At 42.9% G+C, this 26578-nt stretch overlaps 1 protein-coding gene across 1 annotated transcript in view; it reads left to right on the forward strand.

The window, feature by feature from the left end:
- The first annotated feature begins 24200 nt into the window (after positions 1-24200).
- PRKCQ (protein kinase C theta) overlaps positions 24201-26578 on the forward strand; it is a 125590-nt gene continuing 123212 nt past the window's right edge. The window contains exon 1 of the mRNA XM_045072353.1: positions 24201-24221. The gene's annotated coding sequence lies outside the window, so the exon portion shown is untranslated. The remainder of the gene's footprint in view (positions 24222-26578) is intronic.

A 26578-nucleotide genomic window follows, 5' to 3' on the forward strand; every position in this document is an offset into this window, starting at 1 on the left:
GTGACGCATTTACAGATTTAAAATTTTCGAGAGCAATTTGCCACTAACTACAATTACACAACCTGTAGTTTGACTACTTCGCACATATTCTATAGAAATTCTCAGACACGTGCCAAAGGAAAGATCCACAAGGATGCTTGTAATGGTATTGTTATTATAGCACACAAACGAATAGTGAACCCAAGCAAAAACAAAATGAAGCAAAACCCATCAAACTTCAACAGAAGAACAAATGTAAGATTTTCATAGAGAAATAGAGAGCAGTGATTCTCAAAGTGTGTTCCTGGGAGAACCCCAGAGATACGCAAGACTTTTTCAGGGATGTCTCATCTCAAAACTGATTTTATAGAACTACTAAGGCCTTTTCACCTTTTCATTTTTATTCTATCTAGTGGAATTTTCCAGAGACTGTATGTTTTGATAGCAACAGACTGGATGCATAAGTAGATATGAAAAGCTTGCTGTCTTCTATGAAGTGAGATATTAAAAAGATTTGCAAAAAGAGGATGCCTGGGTGGCCTAGTTGGTTAAGTATCTGCCTTCAAGCTTAGGTCATGATCCCAGGGTCCTGGGACCGAGCCTGGAGTCAGGCTCCCTGCTTGGCAGGGAGTCTGCTTCTTCTCCCTCTGACTCCTGCTCCCCCTGCTTGGGCTTTTGTTCTCTCTCAAATGAGTAAATGAAATCCTAAACAAACAAAACAAAACAAAAAGCAAAAGCCCCATTAAAAAATAGGCAAAGGACTTGAATGGACACTTCTCTGCAGATATTATACAAATGGCTAAGAAGCATGTAAGAAGCAGCTCAACATCACTAACCTTTAGAAAAATGCAAATTAAGATCGCAGTGAGATACTACCTCACATCTATTAGATGGCTACTCTCAAAAACCCCCCAGAAAAGAAGTTTCAGTGAGGTTGCAGTGAAATTGGGACCCTTGTCCAATAGGGAATGTAAAGGGTATACCTTCTATGGAAAACAATATAGTAATTACTCAAAAAATAAAAAATAGAATTGCAGCATGATCCAGCAGTCTTACTTGTGGGCGTAGAGCCAAAAAAACTTAAAGCAACAGCTCAAGGGATATTTGCACACCTCTCTTGGTAGCAGCATTATTCACGACAGCCCGTGTGTGGAGACAACCCAAATAACCATTGCTGCATGACGTACGTACAATGAAACACTATTCGATCTTGAAAAGGAAGAAAATTCTGACATATTCTAAACATGGAGGAGACTTGAGGACATGATCTAAGGGAAATCAGCCAGTTACAAGACAGACAAATAGTCGCTGGTTGATTCCGCTTACATGAGGGGTCAAAAGTAAGAGTCATGGAAACAGAACATAGAGTGGTGGTCCCCAGGGACTGTGGGGAGGTAAAATGGGCAATTGTTGTTCCATGGTTTTCCGAGTCTCAGTTGTGCATGCTGGAAAGTTCTAGAGATCCGTTGTCCAATGATGTGAATATCCTTAATTCCACTGAACTGTATTAAAAATGGCTAGGATGGTACCTTTTACGTTATGTTTTTTTTTACCACAATAAATGGATAGTTCTAGCAAGGCTTCATCTGACCCAGGAATTTTTCGGGTTCCTTGCTTTCACTGCAGTTATTGTTAAAAATAGTTAATTAACTAAATCTGAATTATCTAACTCTTATTTCTTTTTTTTTTAAGCTTTTATTTATTAATTTGACAGAGAGAAATCACAAGTAGACGGAGAGGCAGCCAGAGAGAGAGAGAGAGATAGGGAAGCAGGCTCCCTGCTGAGCAGAGAGCCCGATGTGGGACTCGATCCCAGGACCCTGAGATCATGACCTGAGCCGAAGGCAGCGGCTTAACCCACTGAGCCACCCAGGTGCCCCTCTAACTCTATTTCTTGCTCGGAATCCCCGCTTCTAGTCTTTTCCTTTCGTTCATACTGAGAGCTCTGCCCTTCTAGAATACCCGCTGTTTCCTCTCACCTACCTGAGTCCTACCTGAAGCAATCCCGATGGGTCGCTCTGGAGGATGCCCAGGCTCCGCATTCTCCTTGATAGAATCAGGAGCCATTCTGAGTCGTTTGGATCCCTGCTTCCTTGAGGACTCAGCACACTTATTTCGTATACCACCTATCGCCTATCACTCATCTCATCCATTTTCTGTTTGCTCTTTGATCACCCCAGCTAGAATTTAAGCCCTGGAAGATGGGTACCAGTAACATCACTGTTGCTTATGTTTGCCTGCCACTGATCTTCGCACGTAGCCAGCACACAATAAGACTGGTGAATGCATGAATTATCGGATGAGTGGACAGATGGATCAGGGGCATTTTAAAGCTGGAGTTGAGCTGAATGTGGTAAAATTAAGTATAATATCGTCTCAGAACTCTGGTTCTATTTTCCCTATGCCTTACATATATTCCTTGCACCAAACCCCAGATTTCTTCTCAACAGCCCTATCTTGCTCTATCCAAGGAGGCAGTTCTACCCCAAGCCTGGGGCTTACTATTTTTTTTTTAAGATCTTACTTATTTATTTGAGTAAGAGAGAAAGAGAGCACAAGAGGGGGGAGGGTCAGAGGGAGAAGAAGACTCCCCACGGAGCAGGGAGCCTGAGTGGGACTCGATCCCAGGACTCTAGGATCATGACCTGAGCCAAAGGGAGTCGCCCAACCAACTGAGCCACCCAGGCGCCCTAAGGGGCTTACTATTAATTGGCACACAACAGCAGACTGCAGGTAGCAAAAATGCTAAGTACCAGGGCTTGCACAGAATTATAAGAGTAATGCCTGGCCTTTGATGTTAGATGTCTCTCAATTCCTTACTATTCTAGTTAGAAGCTGTGACAATATAACCCTTTTAAAAATTGTAGTAAAATATGTGTGGCATCAAGTTTACCATCTTAACCATTTTAAAGTGTGCAGTTAAGTGGCATTAAGTACGTTCACCTTGTGCAACCCACAGCCACCATCCATCTCCAGAAGTTCTCAACTTCCCAAAGTTTCTGCTCCCACTAAACACTAACTCCAAGCCTCCCCTCTCCCCAGTGTCTGGTAACCTCTATTTTACTTTCTGTCTCTATGAATTTGGCTATTCTCTCTACCTCATATAAGTGAAATCATAATATTTGTCCTCTATATCTGGCTTATTTCACTTACGAAAATGTCCTCAAGTTTCATCCACATTGTAACATGCATTAGAATTTTGTTCTTTTTTTGGAACAAAAGAACAAAACTTTATAAACTTTTTTTAAAAACCATTTTAAACTTTTTTGGACTTCAGTTGCCTCTTCTCTAAAATGGGATCAGGGGGTTTTAAAGCCCATTTTTTAAAGTTTGCTGTGAAGACCTACCAAGACCATGAGCAATGGCGGACAGTGCCCAACACAGTGCTTTGATTTAAGAGGCTGATCGAGTTTCCTTCATTCCCTTTCTATTCTATAAATTTCATGAGGACCAGGTGCAAGAAATATGCCTTTCTCATTTCCCTAGTTCCTTATGTCACACAACAGTGAGTGCACAGAAATGATCCTGTGCAACCAAATTAGAGAACCCCCTGATTTAGTAAATTAGAAATCCTCTGCCAGGGTCCCAGCATTATAAAAGTGACTATCTGTTTCACTCCTTTCTGCTCCTCCTCCTCACCCCTACCTATAAATCAATATCAGAGAGAATGATAGCAGACTTCCATCACTCAGGTAGACAAAGTTGATGGGATACACCATGGGATTCGGATCTCTAATAGCTTAAGTAAGAAAGAGTATTTGAACGGGTTATCTCCTAAATTCAGATGGTGAGGATAGGCTGAGAGCATCAGGGCCTAAGTTTTCAGTAATCTTAATTTGTGATCATCTTTTCACCTAAGTCAATTAGACATAATCACTGTGGAGTTTATTATAGTGTCACTCCCTTGTTGTTACCAGTATGTTCTGTGGTCTTCCCATTAGAATGACAAATGAATACTTCAGGGTTGACAGTGTAGCTGGGTCACTAACGAGTCCAGTCGAATCTGATGGAGAACCTTGAGTGATGTTGATTCTGGTAGAAATACAAAGCCTTCCAGGAAATTTCCAGAACGGATGTCAAGTGGCAGGAATTAAACTAAAAACAGACTCTATGACAAGCCGTGTAACTTCTTTCAGATTGATTTTCACCATTGTTAAAGTTACTGTGAAAGAATTTACTTCACATTCTCTTTTGTTTCTTAAAACATGGTTTACCCCAAACCCCTCTTCCTAGAGCTCCCTCAAAATATTTATTTGATACGGAAATATTTTGCCTTGAGAATTTCTTTTTTCTTCAATATGAATGAATGACTCCAGCCCTAATTTGTAATAGGGGTATGCTCAGGGAGAAGAGTCAAGTTTTTTGAAATCCTATATTCTCTTAAATGAATCTTACCTATCTAGCCCGAGATAGCAGTAAGTGTATGAGTTTATGTAGAAATCAATGTCAAAGTCTACTTTATTGTGTCTTAAGAAAAATTGGGCTGGTAGAGTTTGTGAATATTAGGCACCTAAAATAATATAGCTTTCCAGTTTGTTGAAAGTGAATGCGTCATCTTTGTTAAAGAGTAGGCTTCTGAACGTTTCAGAAATGATACGCTACATGTCTCAGGAAGACCAAGCCCTTAACTGATGGAAAATGAAGGAACCCTATATTTGTACCACAAGCATACCTTGGAGCTCTTATGGGTTTGGCTCCAGACTACCTGCAAATATCACAATAAGGGAAGTCAAATGAAATTTTTGGTTTCTAAGTGGATATAAAACTTACGTTTATGCTATACGGTGGTCTGCTAAGTGTACAATAGCATTATGTCTAAAAAAATCAATGTATATACTTCATTTTAAAATACTTGATTGCTAAGCAATGCTAACCATCATCTGAGCGTCCAGCGAGTTTTAATCTTTTTGCTGGTGGGGGATCTTGCCTCTGTGTTGATGGCCACTGACCGATCGGGGTGGTGGTTGCTGAAAGTGGGAGTGACTGTAGCAATTCGTCAAAATAACACAATTGAGTTTGCCACATTAATTAGCCCTTCTTTTCATGAGTGATTTCTCTGGAGCATGTGATGTCATTTGGTAGCATTTTATCCACTGGAGAACTTCTTTGGACAATTGGGATCAGTCCTCTCAAACCTTGCTGCTGCTTTGTCAAGTTTATGTGATGCTCTAAATCTCTTTTCCTCATTTCCGCCGTCTTCACAGCAACATCAGGAGGAGGGGATTCCATCTCAAGAATCCACTTTCTTTGCTCATCCATGAGAAGCAACCCTCATGCATTCAGGTTTAATCATGAGATCGCAGCAGGTCAGTTCCATCCTCAGGCTCCACTTCTAATTCTGGCTCTCTGGCTGTTTGCGCCTCCTCTGCAGTGTGCCGCTGCATCGGCCCCTAAAAAGGGAGTCAGCCTGTCCCTTGAATCTTGGAAGCCACGCATTACCTTCTCTCTAGTTATGAGATTGCAGATGGCATCTTCTTCCAACACAAGGCTGGTTCCTCTGCATTGACACTCTTGTTTCTTGTAGCCACTTTCATTAATTATCTAAGACAGATTCTGGATCAGTTCCTGCTTCACCTTGCTCTTTTATGTTACAGAGATGACTTCTTTACTTTATCTTCATGAACCACTTTCTGCTAATTTCCCACTTTTCTTCTGCAGCTTCCTTACGTCTCTGAGCCTTCATAGACTTGACAAGAGTTAGGGCCTTGCTCTGCGTGTGGCTTTGTCTGGCTTGATCTTCCATCCGACTGCTCAGACTTTCTCCGTATCAGCAGTAAGGCTCTCTTGCTTTCTTATCATTCATGTTCAGTAGAAGAGCACTTCTAATTTCTTTCTGGAATTTTTCCTTTGCATTCATAACTTGGCTAACTGTCACAAGAGTCCTGACTCACTAAGTTTAATCATGTCTAGTTTTTGATTTAGAGAGAGAGATGTGTGACTCTTCCTTTCACTTAAACACTTAAGTCCCCTTGTAGGGTCATTAACTGGCTCAATTTCAATATTGTTGTGTCTCAGGGAATAGGGAGAGGGAGAGAGCGGGACGAGCCGTCAGTTGGTGGAGTAGTCAGGACCCACGTTGATTGATTGAATTCACCATCTTACGTGGGTGCGGTTTATAGCACCCCAAAACAATTGCAATAGTAACACCGAAAATGGTTGATCACGCATCGCCATAACAAATACAACAATAATGAAGAAGTTGGAAGTATTGCAAGGGTTACCGAGGTGTGACACAGAGACAAGGAATGAGCAAAAGCTGTGGGAAAATGTGCTGATAGACTTGCTTGAAGCAGGATTGCAAGAGAAGCAATATCCAAAATACAATCAAATGAAGTTTAATGAAATGAGGTATACTTCTGCACTAAAACTGGAGACCAAAATAATGTGTAGGTCATAGAGAGTTGGCCATTTGTCTAGAAACAAAGGACAAAACATAATATTGTACAAATATTCTATCTTGTCTTTCCTTCCCGGGATCTCATACTTAAGGGTCACCCAGGGGCTCCCAAAGCATAGAGTATCTTAGCACTGAAGCAGCGATGGCTTTGGAGGCAGCCAAGGTAGGGTAGATCCCTGGTCATTGGCAGGGAAGGTAGGGATGCAGAGGGGCTCAGATCTCTAGACCCACCCTGCATAACGATAAAGTAGAAATGAACATGGTACTCCTGTGTTTGCTGTCTTGTCTTTCTCCCCAGATGTATATTGTGAATATTCTGTATGACAGATGCACAGTAAGAAAACTAAGTCTGCATTAATTAAATGAATTAATTAAATCACAATAAACAGTTCCCTTGTTTTAATTCTAGTTATTCAATTTCTGGGGCAGGTAAAGTAAGTTGTTAAAAATAGATCGTTGGAGGCCGCCACCTTTGAACATAGAAATTGGCTGGCCTGGAGAGTGGAGTGGGCCTTCTGTGCTAAATCGTGGCTCTTTCTCTTTTTAGCAGTAAATCCTTATGTGAGATGTTTAACCTCTGTACCTGGTTTCTTCATCTGTGAAGTAGGGTGATGATTTCCACTTTGCAGAGCTGCTTCAGGCATTTTTTTTTTTTTTCGGATGAATGTCAAGTACACAGTAGGTACTCAATCAGCGTAGCCAATCATGTTATTTCTAACTTGCTATTTCCATTGTAAATATCTATAATGTACACACTTAAACATATCCACTTTAGACTCAAAATAGGGTTAGCACTTCCCAAACGTTTACCAAGATATGTTCTCCAGAGATAACTCTCCGTCTAAGACTTTCTTGTGAAATTTGACACATATTCCACATTAATCACGGATGAGGGGTAGACTGAATTAATGAGGTTTTCTGCTTATCGTAGCGAGTGATAAAATGTGTTTTACTTACCCGAGGGAAGAACGGTCACCTGCCTTGCAGGTATATGCAAAAACACGTAACCCTCTTAACATGGGTCCAGAGATGACTTTTCCTTTTCCCATAATGAGGAGGGTTGACGTGCTGATTCCCAGTCCTGACAACTGCCTACACAGAGTGTAAGTCTGACAAGATCACTGTCACCTCAGTCAGGAAGGACGCACCTGGACCAGCACCGACCTGGGTTTCCCTGAAGAGTAGCCCCAGCGGGCACAGAGCAGAAAACCAGCCTCATCAGAAACTGGGCTCTGCTCGAGTGAGTGTCTGTCATCCTTCATGACAGTCTCAAGCGTCTGGAGGTGTATGTTTGCTTTTCTCATGTAACCACAAAATAGCGGTTGGTTTCTAATAGATAAGGGTGACAGAAGCTGCTGCCAGCTTGAAAATGAAGTATAAACTCTAGAATTTTGAGAAGGAACTAGTGAGTTTAGTCAGACAGACCTAGTTCTCACTTCTTCCTCTGCCTTTTTCCCAGCTCCACGCCTCCCCACTCTGTTTGCTCCTTCCTCCGAGCTGGGGAGAGACCCGAGCGGGCTCAGCAGAAAGTGTCAGGAAGCATGCGCCCTGCGGACAGTGTTTTCAGATGCCTGGGTTCCACCTGTGTGACTTTTTCTTCTTTTCTTTTTAAAAGTAAACACAGCGGGGGGGGGGTGTGCACCAATTACTGAGCAGACGGAACTGCAGGACCGGCTTCAAAGGACAGCAGCAGGCTCTGGGTGCCTCCCCGCCAGGCGGTGAAAGAGCGATGCTCTCCCCGGAAGAAGAGTTCACTTCCTACCCCTGGACGTTTTGTAGAGCCCTGCACAAGGGACTCTAACTTAGGGAGAGGACGGCTTGGCAGGGGGGATTCCTTCTAGCTCTGAGACCTTCTGAATCCCTCCTGTCTTAGAACTGTTAGGATGAAAATTATAGACACAAAGTTACTCACATACATGCCCCTGGCTTCTGTCGGGCTGCTGTATCCATGTTTCGTTGCTCCCGTGAAATGTGAGTGTTGCAAGGAGGAAATGCCTATCATCCCTGCTCGATGAATATGTATTGTGTGAATGTTATGGCACAGAGCATTTCTATGTTATTCCTATAACATCGGAACGCAAGGATGTTCCTCCAGGATGGCAGGCTCCCATGGGCAAGTATGTTAGAATAGCAGAATGGCGAGCACAAGTAGCAACCCCCGCCCCTTAGAGGGCTGCGGCACAAATGGACTGCAGAGATTAATCTCTACTCCCGGGTCTTATAGGCCAAGAAGTTGAGACCCGCAGAGATGAAGTGATTTTCCCAGACTTGCCGGTTCCTCGCTGAGCTTTGTACTGGCCTCTTTTTCTTGGTGGGAACACAAGAGCTGGCCACAGTGAGGACTTCGGTCCCTTTGCATAGCCCAGGTTCCTGCCTCTAGCAGAGAATCGAGGAACGTGGTGATTGTGTTTGCTTTCCTAGACCTTGAACTTCATATTACAGAAATGCCCTTGGGCTCAGCATTTTAATAAGTTCATATGGAAATCAGATGTTACCCAGTGAGTAGGGGGAAAAAATCATTTGAAATTTGAATATGAATACTTTTTGGAGAAAAGCATAAAGAATAGATATTACTTTGTATGGGAAAGAGAAGGCTTGGGGGTGACTTTAATATGCCACATCAATATAAGCAAGATAATTGAAAAGAGTCCTAACTAGCAATTTTCTGATCTTCACTTAAAAGGGAGAAATAGGCTTTTAACAAAGCAGAAAGTTTTCTGTTTAGTTGTTTAAAAAAAAAGATAAAAAGGTGATAATCAGCAGAATTCGCAGATTTAATAAATTTCCTACCAAACTCACCTAATTTCCATTTTTTGTAGGTTTATCAGACTGGTGAAATACTAGGCTGGCAAGGGAGCATTTTGATTTCAGTGAGACACGTATGCAGAATGTCTAATAATCCTATTGCTCAATATATGGAAATGACTTTGTTGGTCTCAGGGTAAGTGGGAGAAGTGATCTGGGAGGTAGATTTCAGCACAGGAGAGTATCTCCAGCCAAATTAAAACTCTGTGTGTGTGTGTGTGTGTGTGTGTGTGTGTGAGAGAGAGAGATAGGACTGTCATGGCTAACTGCGCATCTAAGGAGTCACAGTATTTTCTGGAAAGAATTTTTATGCAATCTGTGATTCCAAATGCTGAACTCAGAATGTCCACAAGGTCAGTATATGTAACTTTGGACAAAGTTCTCCAAGTTCTAACATGTCACTGCCTATCACCAATGAGTCCCAGAATTATGGTAAAACAAAGTTTTAGGATCAACAGAGAGGAAAGCAGAGACACTAATTATCAAATGCACTAATATTTCTTCTCTCATGCGATACTGCGTCACTTTCAATTACTAAAGGTAAATTAAAAGTACATCCTTGATGGGTTGTTTGAAAACAGTTCAGTTAAAGGTTGACAGGGAGCCTAGAATCGGACATTGGAGGTTTGTTCTTGTTCCAACTCCAACCTCCCTCTAAGCAGCAGAGAGAGACACACGTCACCTTGGCGACAGCATTATGGCATCACCGCAAAGCAAGGAAATTCTCAGTTTTTGTGCTGCCTGGGTTCTCTGAAAGCAGAAAGAACCAGAGTCTTGAGGACTCTGGGGAGCAGTCTTGGTTTTAAAGAGCCATTCTTCATCCTCAAACCCAGTCATGCCAACTGCATATTTGAAACCAAGCATTGAACGTTTCCCCATGGAACAGCTTCTGTAAGACGCTTCTCGTCTGTCTGCTAAGAGTCATTCCCATTAGAACGCCGTCTTCTCCAGTCAGAAGCCAGCCTGGATTTCTTAGCTTACTGCAGACCCAGCAGAGACATAGCTGCAGTTGGTGTAGACGGGTTGCGCCAGACTTGCCTACCCATGTCCTGCTGCTCCCAAAGTCAGCCATCCCTGGTCCTGGTCCTATGACCCCAGAAGTCGGATGGCAGTAGATATGCTCCCTAGACAAGCTCCAGAGTCTAATCAGCCCAGCAAGATAAGAGGGCATTTCAGTCAGGAAACTACAGGCAGACTCTGGGGGATGCTGGCAGAAGCCACGGTCCCAGTCTTGCACCTGCCGGAGGTGATGTGCGCAGTTCTTCTGGGGAGAGAAGGTCCAGGGAGAAAATCTCTCTCCCCCATCTCTGCCTTCCTGTTTGTATGAAGGCCAGATGTTCTGTTTCTGTCACTGTGTTTTAAGCCATACCATCACCAGGGTGGAAGCAAGGAACTACAGAGGCCCCAGAGGAGGAAGCGTGGGTAGGGTGTCACCATGGATGCGGAACCAGAAAAGGCAGAATTGCTCCTGCTTCCCTGACCAACTTTGCAAAGACAGGAAGTGTGGCTTCATTACTGGGATCAACTCAGATGAAGGTATCCCTTGAGGACCTTAGAGAAGCATTAGATGAATAATACCTTTTAATCATCCTGTCTTCACTGTGAAGACCAGCTGCGGAGAACGCGGTGGGAACCCAGAGGTTTCTCAACAAAGATGTCAACATAACTCTCTCAGTCAGATGTAATTAAAAATAATTACTTACAGAACAGAACTGAGCTTACAGGAAATCAAAGAACTATGTGTCTTTCGGAAAAGACCCCGTAAAGGGGAGAGAATGTTTACAGCAGAGGGCACTCAGGTCAGCCTCTGTGGCACTTGACTTCCAGTCCCCCACTCCACCACGATTAGCTATGCGACCTTCAACATAATGTCCTCACCTCCCTGAGCCTATTTTCCTGTCTCTAAAAATGGGTAAGAACACCAACTTGAATATGTTAGAAGACCACAGTATTCAAGTGGGGGAAACGTATGTGAAATCGTTTTGAGTAAATGTCAGATTTTGCTATCCCTGATTCTTAATCATTTCCTGGAGAGGTAAACTGAGGTACAGATTAATGAAACAGCATATTGCTTTTGATTCTTTTTAGAACAAGATGAAATGTTGGTTTTAAAAAAAACAGTGAGAGAGAAGAAGAATCCCCCACTTCTCTAGAGCCATTCACAAATCCCCCAGTGAAGAGCCGAGAGTACTCAGCCCTTCTCCACGCCCCTCACCCCACATGCCTCAGGACCCATCTGTCTGTCCCGTAGGCATGACCAGCCTACTGCAGTGGACACCTGACCAGTGCTCACTCCTCTCTGAGCCCTGGGGAAGGGAGACATTGAGAATTAGGGGCAGGGGTATTTTCAAGATACTGTAGGTTTGGTTTTGTTTCAAGGAGGAAAGGGCTGTGTCCCACAGCTCATGCTTTTGCTTCTTGCAGCCCAAGAGCATGACGGAGGTTCTAAGTCTACAAAGTGTTTCCTTCTGCTTTCTCTCCCAAAGGTCTTCCCCCGGCAAATTTGAATTTCAAATGTTTAAACCTCGGGAAAATATCTGTACCCAGAAGATAGTTCGTGGTTGTTTTACACTGTTCGTTGCGGGGATGGGAATATGACACTGATGCCAGATGCCCCACGGGACTACCATTGTCACGTCCTCTTTCTTGGGAGCAGGACAGGGAGAATTGGCTGGTCATTCTGAAGGCAGACAAGAGGAAGGAGCAGAGAGGGGAGGAGGACTTTGTAGAGTAGAAGAATAAAATTCTGTTTTGTTATCAGGATGATTACTGTTCACAAAATGCTTTCTGTTCTATTCTTACTTCTTACTAAAGTCTTGGGAAGTGCAGTATTCATTAGTCTCTATGTTTGGCTGATGTTCCAGAACTCCAAAATGACAGTGGTGTAAGCTTGACAGCTAACTTCCCTCCCATCTGAGAATCCAGACTCAGGTGGCCAAACACGTGGCCAACATGAATGCCAAGGTGACTCAGTGCCACCACCTCCACATTCTAGCCAGTGGCAGGAGGCAGGTGGGCCCAACCCGGAGGATGAGCGTCAGCAAGACTTACCCATCATGGGCCACATCCAGCTCCAAGAGAATCGAAGGGAATGGATCAGGGGGCAGCTCTCTATCTCTGTGCCTGCCCCGACCTTCACATGCCCCTTTTTGGAGACCACCATTTGCACATGTTCTTCTTCTTGTCCTCATCCTCATTTTTCTCAGTTGACCTTCCCCAGCATCGCTGTCCCCTGCCCTGTCTCCATTCCCACTCCCAGCCCCGTCCTCTTTTCCTGCCGTACCTCTCTTCTCCATGCTCAGCATCACCTGCCCGGCTCATCTCCCAACCTCTGCTACCTCCCCAGAGTCCTTCCCCACACCCTTACTCTCACCACCCTTGGCCATGGGACCCCTCAGGTGTCCTGGAGCTAGGGAAGGACCTGATCCCACTGCTGAGTAAACAAAGAACTTCTCACCGGACTTCCCCAAGCTGTCTTAGGTTGTGTTCTCCAACTCCAAATGGGAGGTTGGGATGCATTGCCTGGTAAATCCATTGGAAATCCACTGTAGGTGGTTTCAGGGTATCATCTAGTACTTTAGAAAATGTGCATGTGCGGCTTCAGCATGGGTAACACTTCTATGGGGGAAAAAGTCTATTCTCTGACCTAAACAAGTTACTTATTAATGGACTTAGAGACCACTACTCTTTCCTAAATGAGGAATCCCTATTATAAGAATTGGAATAGCCTTGAAATCAAGAGCTATGACTTCGTGGTCTTAGTGCTTCCCCATGACATGTCATCCATAGGGTGCCCCCTCATCAGGTGGTATTAAACAAAAGAATGACTTCTTGAATTGCCGAATGTTACCAAGGCTGGGGGATCTGAATGCAGGCCCAGTGATATCCGGGGCCAGGTCAGCAGAGGCCTTGCCATGGAAAGGGACAAGATATGGAATCAGAGGACACAGGCCCCATCATACATCTTCTGTAATCTTGAAGAAAGTCCTTACTTCCACCAGCATCCGCTCTCCCTTCTCTGCAATGGGAACATTCATCCCACTCTATGTAACTGTTAGGAATGAAAGAGGAACCAGTATATGAAAAAGCAGTTTTCCCTTTTGGTTATCCAAGATCATTTTACAAAATCTGAATTGTGAACTCCTCAAAAGTAACTACTTAAAATCACCTAAAATCCAGTCCACCCAGTGATAGCATTTTGGTTCAGATTTTTTTCCCACCAAAGATTTCCAGGAAACAAACTGAGGGTTTTAGAAGGGAGAGGGGCAGTGTGGGAGGGGTGAGCCTGGTGATGGGTATTAAGGAGGGCACAGATCGCATGCTAACAATGAATCATGAAACCCTACATCAAAAATTAATGATGGAGGGGCACCTGGGTGGCTCAGTGGCTTAAAGCCTCTGCCTTCAGCTCAGGTCATGATCCTAGGGTCTTGGGATCGAGCCCCGCATTGGGCTCTCTGCTCAGCAGGGAGCCTGCTTCCCCCTCTCTCTCTCTGCCTGCCTCTCTGCCTGCCTGTGATCTCTGTCAAATAAATAAATACAAAAAAAGAGAATTAATGATGGATGACATGGTGACACAATTAAAAAAATAGATTTATGCATGTAAATTTATATCTTTTTAAATGAGTTCCTATTAAACATATATAGTATATATATGCTGTGGTTAGTACATACCATTTCTTAATTAACACATGATATATTATTTGTTTCAGGGGTACATGTTTAGTACATCCCTTTTTTAGCTTAACTCTATCCTATAAATATCTTTATTGTAGTGAATAACAATCTACTGGTTGTAAAATATTCCATTGTAGTTATTTGCTATAATATACTCCAAAATATCATATTTTTGGACATTAAGGATGTTTCTGGGTATATCATTATTAAGCAATGCCTCAGTGGGCATTCTTGTATGTGTGCCTTCATATACTTGCCTCATTTTAAAGTCATTTGATACATATTTTCTTCCATAAAGATTGGACATGTCCCTTCTCCAAGCCATTATGACCAGATCTGTTTCCAAATTTATACTTTATAAAGGTAATAAACTTATACACTGTATATTGCAAAATATTCCCAATAATCTGTATGTTGGGGGAAGAACATTAACAGTTACATTTAGTGTAAAAAATCGATCATAAGTAGCCCATCTCAGGTTTGCTACAAAATTACTTCATACTACAGAATGATTTCTTTTCTATTTTCTCAGCATTTTAGATTTTGGAATTATAGAGAAGGGATTATGAAGCTGGCCAATTTACATTTCTTCTATTTCTAGTGAAGTTGACCTTTTTCATATTTTATTCACCCTTCATAATATTTATTTTGTGAGATGTCTGCTCTCAAACTTTGTCAGTCTTTTTCAGTAGGTAAATAGTATTTCATTATTAGATTTTTCTCTTTTCATTGATGTTTAATAGCTTTTCACATATTTGTCAAATATTTTGCTGCATACATTACAATTGTGTCTCCTGCTTTGTTGTTTTATACTTTGTTAAGTATAACAAAGTATACATTTTTAGGTAACATAGTATAGAAATTTATTCCTTTCTGGAGCTGGTCTGTGGTATCATGTTTGAGAATTAGGGTATATCATACATTAATTCCAAAGGATATAATTGTTAATCTACATATCTAATTCTTTTAGTAATGGAGAGATTTTATCTCTACATTAATATCCTCAACCTATCAATTTTAGCTTGATGTTCACTTTAATATAGGTTTTAGGTAACATACATTTTTAGGTAACATCGTATAGGAATATATTCCTTTCTGGATCTGGTCTGTAGTATAGTTGAGAAGTCTCCCCTAATTCCAAAGGATATAATTATTAATTTACATGTCTAGTTCTTCTAGTGGTAGAGAAGTTTTATCTCTACGTTGATATCATCAACCTATCAATTTTATTTTGAGGTTCGCTTTAGTATAGGTTCTAGCAGACGGGCCACAGCCCCATTCATGAAGCAATCGTTCCTTTCCCCACTGACTTCAAGTGCCTTCTTCATTGTACACGAAACTTTTGTAAATATTTGGTCTTTCAGGACACTCTGTCTTATTCTGACAATCTGCCCAACTCTTATGCTACCAGCACCACATAATTTCTATTATTACATCCTTATTTTTCAAATTTTAATATCTCTTAGGGCCTGGGAAAAGGGGGGGATGTATAGACTGATCACAGGATTTTTAAGACAGTAAAACTCTTCTGGGCGATACTATAGTGACGGATACCTGTCCTGACACGTTTGTCCAAAGGCAATGAATGCATAACACTGAGAATGAGCCCTGAAGTGAGCTATGGGCTTGGGGTGATGGTGGTGAGCCCAGTGCAGGGTCACAGCCTGTCACTACTGTACATCTGCTGGGGGATGATGATAGTGGGGGAAGGTTTTGGGGAGCCAGGGCATGTGAGGGAAATCTCTGTACCTTCTGAATTTGGCTATAGATCTAAAACTATTCTTTTTAAAATTTTTTTTTATTTTTTTATAAACATATAATGTATTATTAGCCCCAGGGGTACAGGTCTGTGAATCGCGAGGTTTACACACTTCACAGCACTCACCATAGCACATACCCTCTTCAATGTCCATAACCCAACCACCCTAAAACTGTTCTAAGAAATGAAATCTAAAAAAAATAAAATAAAATAAGAAAAAAGAAAGAAAGAAAAACTAGGCATTACTTCTGAAATCAAAGAGCTTATATTCAAGTAGTGGGTGAATATAAAAAGATAAATAGAAAATTAAAGTAGATTGCAATTTAGCAAGTATTGTGATACAAAGGCTGACTAACATAACACAATTTTAAAAGAAAACAATGCTTCTCAACTCTGATGAAGAACCAATTTTGAAAAACAAGAGCAATTTCCAGTACCTATTAGCACTAGCAACCTTCTTATTACCTTCATTTTTGAAGAGCTATTTGTAAACTGTCAAGTACTCTCTGCCTATCACTTGTTCTTTGCCACTAATCTGTAATGGATTCCTTGTTAAAATGAAGATATTCATTCACTCCACCTACCTTCTACTCTGGAGAACAATGAAATTGCAGTCATGAAGTGCTGTGCTGTCCTTTTAGGAGACTGTTGTCTTACAAGAATAGGCTGAAGTACATTTCAAACAATGGCTCTGATCACAAAATTGTCCTAAGGACGCACGAAAAATTCACGAGGTAAAGTCAAGCTTGGCATTTGCAGGAGATAGAGCCCATAATCAAATGCTTCTTTTTCTTTTTACCCTTTTTTTTTTCTTCAAAGCTGCGACATTTTTAATCTCTCACATTTTGTGTGTATATGACGAATACAGAAAACCCCCTTTGGGATGTGCGCAGTGAGCAGTCGCGGGCTGAGGGCCTGGCTTACTGTATCTACGGCTGCTGAAGTCCACGAAACCGTCCACGTCACAGAAAAATCAGCATGGGCCACGGGTCTCACATGAGGCAGGTTACACAGTCTTTCCCTGCGAGCAGTGCTAATACTCTGTGCTTAGGCTACGTGACTATAGACCCAACCATTTTTCCAGATCATTTTCCTCATTGAACGGCATCCACAACAGTAGAACACAGGCACAGCAGAGGGATAGATGCAGAAGAATCTAGGGGCCCTGAGCCGGAGCAACACTTCTTTCCCTAATTAGACTGGCCACTTTGATCTCTTGCCTTAATTTCTCTGAGCCTTAATCCTCTCATCTCTTATGAGAGAGGACGGACCTCTTGATGACTAAGAGCCCTTTCAGCTTTCAAGAAAAAAAGAACAGATGAACTAATTTGTTCACTGATTTATTCATTCCTAATTGATTTGTCGAAAGACAAATTGTGAGAGTGTTGTTCGTCAGTTACTGCGCTGCTCGTGGTCCCTAGAGGAGAAGGCAGTATGGAAAAGAGAGACCCATTGCCCCAGGCCTGCGCATGCCCTTCTTTCTGTGGGGCTAGAATTCATTACCTGTGGGGAAGTGATGAGAGACGGTGATGGATGGGTTAGGGAAACCCTCAGACTTCACCACATTCATGCGTATAGTTAGAACAGGAATGCTCAAACTTAGCACGGTTAATGCTTTTGTGTGGTGGCTGCCCGGTGCATTACAGGATGTTCAGCCACATCTCTGGCCCCAGCCCACCTGATGTGAGTTGCATCCCTCCAAGGTATTTGTGACAACCAAAGAGGTCTCTAGACATTGCCAAGCATCCCTGAAGGCAGATCAACCTGGTGGAGAACCAGCTTGGAGAACCACCCAAGTCCCCAGCACTGTGCTGGAGACTGAGCAGGTCAAAGTGAGGAAGACACGAGCCTGGCCTTGTGGAGCTGACGCTAGTGGGCTCTTTCTCCAACCTCAGTGCCCACCTTGGAAGTGGAAGCCTCCGGATTGCTGAGCCCTGCCCACAGAGTTTCTGATTCAAGTGGAACTGGGTGGGGCTGGGGCATTTGCATTTCTAGAGTTCTCCATGGGTGCTGATGCTCAGTCAGAACCTCTGAGCTAGTGGGTTCCCTTCTTGCCGTTGAGGTGTGTGGCCACTGGCGTTGTGGCTGACAATATGTCCGTTCTCTTCTCATGCGGTACAACTCATGTTCCCTGAGAATCAGAGTGATCTGTGGTTTTTAAAATGAGAAAATGGACCCCAAATGGGCCACTAAGCCTACAATAAATTTGACATGTCGCAGGAAGAAATACAGGTAGAGGATGTCATAACCTAGAATAGTGACAAATGCTGGTCAATGTTATAAGTTAATTTTGACTTCATTCTGAATGAACAGATTAATAGGTCAGACAATGGGCTAGTGTAGGAACCTAAATAGTATCTAATTTCAGTTTCCATGGATTCTGAGCTGTAATTACAAACATGCTTTTACAACCCACTCATTTCTAATTTGGGGACATTTCTCTGTGCAACAAGATGTGGGTGACTCCACGTGCACTCCGATCTACCCAAGATCATCCGACCCTGCTCTGCCTCTTTCTGTTCTTCTCCTGGTCCCCATCCCTGGCCCATCTCACCCCCTTCTCGGCAGCCCTCTTCGTGTGATGGGCAGTAACCCAGAGCAGCAGTGCCTGCCGTGGCTCACACACACAGAGGATTCCCTGGGTGTTATTCTGTACAAAACTCTGAGTTCATCTGTGGACTGAACATCGCTATTTCCGTTTGCTGTGGTGATTCTACCCAATACTGTATTTTCTTTGAAAAGCATCACCCAGGAGGAAGTGGGGTGTGGTATCAGAGCAGCACTGGGAGGGCGGGGTGTTTTGACAATGGTGTACCCAGAAGTGAGAGCCTAAGTTGCCATTTCTTGTCTTTTCAGTCTCTAAGGCAAGGTCCGTATTAGCTGGCCACCTCACTTCACTGACAGGGGAGAAGGACGAGAAAATAGAGTCCAGGTTCTCAAAACCCCCTTCTTGTCTCCAGCATGGTGCTGCTTACACAGCAAGTAGGTTCAGCAGATGCTTATTAATGACCCAAAATGGACCTGCACGTTACTTCTTTCTTCAGCCCATAGTTTAGGTGTCCAATATAGTCCATTGAGCAAGTTACCATCATTGGCAACTGATTTTCATCAGGGAGAATTTCTGAGAATCCTCTGCTGGGAGAGTCCTGAGGGAATTCACCAAACTCGACTGGAAGCATTTCCCTTAAGTTAATTCATTTTATCCCCATGACAACTCGACGAGGTAGAGCTATTATTTTCCCTGTGTTACAGATGTGGAAACATAGACACAGAGAAATGAGGTCATTTGTCTCAGACTATGCAGTTGTAAAAGCTGCATTTTCTTCCACGGCAGTGTCATTGACACACCCGTGAGCTCATCCGGGTGTCTCCATCCTCCGAATCTCCGGCCACGCGAAGGCCAGAGGAAGGTGGACTCTGTGTCTGGGACTTCAGCGTCACCTTCTCAGTCACGGTGCTCACTGACCAGAGTGCCCTGGACCCTGGCTCTTATTTCACACTGCTGGAGGAGGTTGTGTGCTTTTCCTCACGGATGACCTAACTCCCAGTAGGAAACTCTTAACTCTTGTGCATTAGGAAGATTACAGAGTATCCCCCCTCTCCTGAGAGTTCCTGGGTTGACAAAAAGGTAGAATCACAGAGAAAACTGTCTGTCTCCCCAATGTGATTGAGATACAACTGACAGTTTCAATGTGGATACACGTAAGGTATACAGCCCGGGGACTGGAGGTGTCTACACATTGCGGAAATATCAGCATGGCCAAGCTAATGAACGTATTCACTTCGTAGTTACTTTGTTCGTGCCTGTGTATGTGTAGGTGTGTGGCGAAGATTCTTTTTTAAGAGTAAATATTGACCCAGGGACAGAGCGTACATTAAATTTGCTTCCTTTACGAGGCAGCATCTTTGGGCTCAGGATGTGATTACTCTAACTGTGGTCAGAAAATGGTACCAAGGAGACCCAGTGCCTCGCAACTTGATGCGTTAGTTCCAGACCCTGGCCGTGTAAATCCTCGCTCGTCCCAACCCACCTCCTCCAACCGCATGAACGGCCGGAGCAGGCAGGTGTGGGAGCTCACACTGGCGACATCCCGGGGATGGTCCCCAGCTCAGCAGCGTTGACCTCACTTCCAGGTGACAGCTTCTGTTATTCCAGGAAACCTCAACGCCCATTATAGCCCCCACTTTTTCACAGCTGTGGGGTAGAAAGATCATTAAACCACAGGTACCGACAAAGAGAAACGTCAGATTAGTACCTGAAGTAATTAAGCAGGTAGGCAGCATGGAGGCTGCTGGAAAAGCCCGTGTGGGTTGTTGCGATAGTCCTTTCCAATTAGGGGCTGGTAGATCACTCTGTGGGGAAATCGCCATGCTTTCACTTCCTTCCTGAGCTAACCTTAAAAGGCATTTTCTAACACCAAATAATGAACTAGTATGGGTGGAGATGCTTAGCAACGAGGCCTAGAATCCAGGCTCTGCTCTTGACTCACTCTGTGACCCTCCCCAAGCTCCTTACCCCAGCAAGCCTCAGGCTTCTTATCTATAGACTGGAGCTAATTCTACCCACCTCCTGGACTTGTGGAGGAGACTGAGTGGTAGAAGCTATGTAGAGCTCTTTACATACATGTGAATTTACACATGCATTGTAGAGGGTCCATAAGTAACCCCTTCAGTGGTTTTGTTGGTGTTTGGAACAAATGGAGAGATAGATCAGAAGTCAGAGAGATGGAAAAAAAATTCAACTGGAGGCTGGTTTGGTGGATATGGCTAAAGTGTTCAAGCAAATGGGCTGGTCTTTGTTCATGTGTCACAGGCACTGCTGGAGGGTGGCTGGCCTCCCAGGGCTGAGGGGGTGGGCCCTACCCTGCTCATGGCGGAGAAGAGTGGAGAAGCATGCTGGGAGTCAGCAAATGCCCCCCAAAAGAAAGGAGAGTCTGGGCTTGGCAGATGCAGTTTGTTCTTCTAAAACTTACCCATCAGATAAATCATTCCTCTTTCTGTGGTGAACAGGGAGAGATTTCTAAATGAGGCAGTCTGTGAGTGAGGTTCCCCCCCCCCCCAACATGAGAAGGATTGGGGGATGGCAGTTGTGCATGGGCGGGGAGGACAGAACATTCCAAACGGAGGGACTGGGATGATGGTCAGCAAGCAGAGAAGCTCAGATGTGTTCAGAAGCGCGCTGAGTGGGGAGGGCCAGTGGGAGCCAAAGTGTGGAGGCTCTGAGATAACAGGTTAAGAAGCCATGATTTAATTCAGCAAGGACTGGGACAGTTTTCTTGAGTATTGGTATAATTTGATCAGAGCTATGCTTCATTGGACGATCTGTTTATGTCACACATTTAAATTAGCGTCAGAATAGTAACAATGTCACCCTGGGTGTTTTGTTTTCTATGTTTCAATATTTTTTTTTTGTTTCTACGTTATTTTTGGTGATATTTGTTATATTCTGCTGGGGCTGACGTTACAGAACACCGCAAACGGGGAGGCTCTCATAGTTTGGGAGGCCGGACGTCTGAGGTCAAGGTACCCTCAGAGCTGGTTTTGGTGAGAGCTCTCTTCCCACAGGTTGACAGCACCTTCCCACCGTGTCCTCACATCATGAAGAGAGAGAATGAAGTAAGACAACAGAGACTTCTGGTGTCTCTTCTTCTTGCGAGGACTTATAGGTCTTATAAGGACCCTATCGGATTAGGGTCCCAACCTTACGACCTCATTGAACCCTAGTTACCTCCTTAAACACCCTAACTCCAAATATAGTCACATGGGGGCCCAGAGTCTCAATGTGTGAATTTGTGGGGGACACAGCTCAGTCCCTAACAGTTGGTGGGGGATGTCTTGTTAGTATTTTCAGGTAGAAGCACAGTACAAGTTCTATCAACAAATTCCCTTCCTTATTACTACTTCTAATGGTTGAATGTTGGGCTTACATTCTTTGATCATTATAACACATGCTGTAGGGGTTGTTTTAAAATATTAAATATATAATATTAAAATATTATAATATATAATATTAAAATAATTAAATTAATATTAAAATATGTAATATTAGAATATTATAATATGCTTTTTTCATGCTTTTTAAATTCTCTTTTGAGCCCATATTTGCAGACAAGAAGCTAATACTTAATAGGGTTACTTTTATTATACTACTTTGTAGGATACAAAGTATTCTGTGTCTTCACAGCAGCTAAAACACTTTTTTGATCATTCGCTATTTGCCATCTTTCTTCTCTGCCCATTGCAAGGCACTCACCTTAATTTATATGTTATTTTCTCCAATAGTCACTTTTACCCAAGAAACCTATCTGTAAAGACATGTAAAAGCTACAGATGTTACTTAATTTGCCTACATTTGCCTGATGTTTTTAATTTCCCAAACTTTGGCTGAGCTGACCCACTTGGACGCCATTGAACACGTTTTGTCTCTCATTCCTGGGTTGACTGTTGATTGGTGTTCCCTCTTCTATAAGTCTGAGGTTTTGATATTTCTCTGAGACTCCCCCTCTGTCTCTGAGACATCTCCTGCTAAATTATAGCAATACGAACACTGTCCACTCTTTTGTTTTGAAAGTCTTGGTATTTTTTTAGCTGATGAGAGCATATAGATCTTCTGTTGCTTTCTATTTCTTTGGAACTTCTCTTCCTCAGGTTTTGTTATGTGGTGGCCATGCTTAACATTACTGTGAAAGCATTTGGCAGATTTGAATGGTGATAGGTGAGTCACCCTGGGGAAGTAGGTGAGTCAGCACCCAGGCAGTCAAGACCAGAATTCTCAGCTCAGCACTTAAGGATGTATGACCTTAAGCACGCTTCTGAGCCATTATACTTGACTATCTCCCCGTGTCATAGCCACTTGCTAAAGACAAATGAGATCACACTTAAAGGTGAAAACATTGAGTCATAAGAGTAAAGATTCTCTGCAAATTTAAAGTGTGTATTATGATGATATTTCGCAGCTGAGATAGCAAAAGCACAGAAGATTGGATGGGCAGACAGACAGTCCATCATGATAAGTGCCAGCATCGAGATGACTCTATCAGATGGTAGTAAGTGCTCTTGGAGAGATACATGTGGGGTTTTATGGGAGCTCAGTGGCAGAGCACAGAGAGAGACCACATAATTCAGCTCAGATAGGCTCCTAAAAGACTATTTCTACTCTCTCCCTGCCCTTTTTTGGTACAAACTAATAAAGTCAGTAAAGTCCATTGGAAAATATATCAGAGTTGCAGTAATAATAATAACTAACATTTTTAAGTTTACCCCGTGCCAGTCCCGTTCTAAGCATCTCCCTGTATTTGCCCATTCTGTCTGCATAGCCCTTTGAGACAAGTAATGGCACTATGACCACTTTCCAAACGAAAGGACAGGCTTAGGGAGGCTAAATAATTCCTGCATTTGAGCTCATAATGGCATTGGTTCTTTGTAACAATGCCTGGGATGTTTCCCTTGTAGTGACTTCCTCTACTACTGCCTGCTGCCTCATTGGACCACACTATACCCTTGCAGGTAAAAGAAATGCATAAAGATTAAGAGATTATTTCAAAAGCCTTCTTTTGAAAATTAAGTTACTTAGCAAAATTGCATCGAGCATCTATTACATGTCAGACAGAGGGATCAGCCCTGGAGATGTGTGGATGATTGAGGCTCGATCCCTGCTCTCAGAGCTCACAGACCTATTTGGGAAGACAAATATGAACCAGTAGATTGAATAAAATATTTTAGGGAAATCTGGCTGTGTGGGACCAGCACTGGATCTCCTCCACAATTCCACGAAGCCGACTGAAATGTCCAAAGCAACGTGTTACTAGAGAAAACCCTTGATCACCGTTTGGGTCACCGTTTGGGTGCCTCACTTGCACTCACTCTGGAGGGGTTTTGCTAGATACTTTGCAGATGAAACCAGTGCGACTTCTGTGGTTTGAGTGATATCCCTCTTTTGAGGGTCCGTGGTACCTTAAGAATTATGCAGGAGAAATCCTGGTGGGGCTGTTCTATGTCTTCCTGATTTGGAGGCTGGAAATAGGAGACAGAGAGAATTTGAGTTATAGGACCTGCCCCACTCAGAAATGGAAAAGAGCAAGCCAGCCGGGGCAAATGAGCATGGCCAGTGCTGTCTCAGCCATGCCCAGGAAACTGTGGGGGACCTGGAGGGCCGAGTGGGTTCCAGCAGGATGTGCTGGAGGGAGGGTGATGGGGGTAGAGGGAAGAGAGGCTCCAAAGAGAAGGTGGGGACTGAGCAGGAACTTGAAAGGTGAGGAAGTGGGGGTGGGGGGGCGAGAGAGGATGGAGTGAAATAGGAAGGCATTCCGGGGGGAGGGAACAGCGTTCCTAAAAGCCCAGAGCTGGGAAACAGCTTGACACATTGGAGAAACTGTAATAGTTCTGCACAGTCCTAAGTAAGATTTTTTGGGCTGCAGCTTGGAGACGTGCCTGGGAGTGAGACTTGCCAAGACTGGGTAGAGGGACAGGTCAGCTGCTGCGAGACGGGAAACCCAGGTAAGGGGAGGGGAGCAGGAAGGAACAAAGCCAATGGGCTCTGGAGCACGAGGGGAGATGCGACCTCTGCGTGCGGAGCGGAGAGCCGTGGCACCCGCCGCTGAGCTGGTAAAATAGAAGGGGCAGGTTTGAAAGGCTGGACAGAGTTCTGCCTGGACCTGGCAGGTTGAGGGTCCTCAGGAGCTGTCCAGAAGGGAACGGAATGTGTGATTGTGTCGTTCAGAAGAGAGGTCTGTAGAGCGACCGGACTGCTGCACTGTCCAGAACAGCCTGGCCGGTCCGTCCTGTACACACACGTCTGTTGCAAAGGAGGAGATGACCACGAACGGCCAGCAGAGAGGTCGCTCATGAAATCTGCATTCCACAGAGAGACTAGGGAAGGCATCTCTGGCGGATGTCATTCCAGTACATGTAGTATTATACACAGCAATTCCCCTTTCTATCTGAGCACGCAGAGAAATCCCTGTTCTTCCTTAACCTCGAGCTCTGAGCACACAAGACCAGCCCACACAAATCTTCCATGTTAATTTCACCTTTATATGCTTATTACAGATCTTTTAGGCTCTCTCTATATACATATATACACCTACATATACTGTACATACAGGTGTGCCTGTGTTTCACAGGATTGTGGAAACTGGCGCTCACAACAGCATTATATCATAATGTATGATTCGTGTTGTCCTTGCCAGTGTAGGTAAGAGCATTTCAAAAATATTTGCTAATTTCATGGGTAAAAAATATTATTGTGCTGTGTTTTATAAGTATTTTAACTTATTTTATTATTATAGTTTACATCAAGAGTTGAGTATTAATGGATCCCCAAAGAAAATGCATTATCAAATTCTAATATTATTTTTTTCTCTGCTATTTGCTCCAAAATGCAAAAATTTTCCAGAGAGCTTAAATAGCAGAGTAAAAGCTATTTATTTTTCTTAAGGCTCTGACATTTTCCCTTTGGTAAATTGAAGCTACTCTTGATTACTTTAGATTTTAATATTTTATTATATGAATTTCTAGTTTCCTAATGTATATTCATTCATCTGTACCTAATGTGCATTTTATCTATATAACCTCTGAATTTATAGTCCTTGCCTTGAAATGTCAATAGCATATCTTAAAATTTTGGTCTTTAAATGATCATATGGCAAAATTGATGGTTGTTTTTGCTGTATGACTCTGTGAATTTAAATCTAGATTTCTGTGATTACTACCACAATCAGGCTATAGTACAGCTTCATCTTCTCTCCAAAGCTTGTTCATGCTGTCTCTCTATAATACCCTGTTCCCTGTTCCCCTGTCCAAACCACTGCTAACCATTGTTTTCTCCAAGGAGTTCTGTTTTTTCAAGAATGTTATATAAACCCAATTATATAGTATCTTGTTTGTTTTTTTTTAAGATTTATTTATATATGAGAGAGAAAGAGAGGGCAGGAGAGAGTCTCAAGCAGAGTTTCCACTGATCGCAGAGCCCCGTACGGATCAGCCCCATGACCCTCAGATCACGATCTGAGCCAAAAGCAAGAGTTAGGCGTTTAACCAACGGAGCCACCCAGGTGTCCCATATCTTGTTTTATTTTGAATTTCTTAAATTGCTCACAAGGCCGAACATTTTCCCATAGACCTAGTTATAATTATGGTTTGTTTTGTTTTGTTGGGTTTTTTGGTTTTGTTTTTAGTCTTTCATGCAGTTTGTGTCATTGCCACTTAATTACTTGGGTCATGGGCCGTCTTTGTTTGGTTTGCTTTTACAGATTTACGTACACTTATTATGTCAGAATGATGCTTAGTTACTGTCCGTTGTATTTACCGTGGATATTTTCCCTGCTAAGTCTTTGCCTTTAGGTTTTATTGTTTTCTTTAAATGTGTAAGACTTACAAATAGTAATACCACTTGATCTAGTAATATTGACTAGTGATCTAGTCTGATGCATTATTCCTAAATTTTTTTTTAAATTATAAAAAGGTCCTTCTCATAGCGTTATTTCTATCATGGAAGATCTGGAAGCCATCTAAATATGTAACTGTAAGACATTGGTAAACCAGATCATGGAGCTGCCCCTCACTAGAAAGTCATGCAGGAATTAAAAGGATGCTTGCAAAATGTCACAGCAACTTGGACAGTTTTTATGGTAAAACGTTAAAAATAAAAAGCCAGATGTAATCCCATAAACACAGTGTGAGCTTAGCATGCAGAACAAAATCAAAATAATACTAGTGATTTGCTTTTGCTGGTGGAACTAGAGGAGACTTTTTACCAATTTTGTGTATTTTCTTTATTTTTCTTTTTTTTTAATTTTATTTTTTTTTCAGACTTTATTTATTAATTTGTGTGATAGAGAGATCACAAGTAAGCAGAGAGGCAGGCAGAGAGAGAGGAAGGGAAGCAGGCTCCCTGCTGAGCAGAAAGCCCGATGTGGGACTCAATCCCAGGACCCTGGGATCATGACCTGAGCTGAAGGCAG

The sequence above is a fragment of the Mustela putorius genome, unplaced genomic scaffold (assembly GCF_011764305.1).
Source record: "Mustela putorius furo isolate JIRA1106 unplaced genomic scaffold, ASM1176430v1.1 tig00004033_pilon_pilon_pilon, whole genome shotgun sequence".
NCBI lineage: Eukaryota > Metazoa > Chordata > Mammalia > Carnivora > Mustelidae > Mustela > Mustela putorius.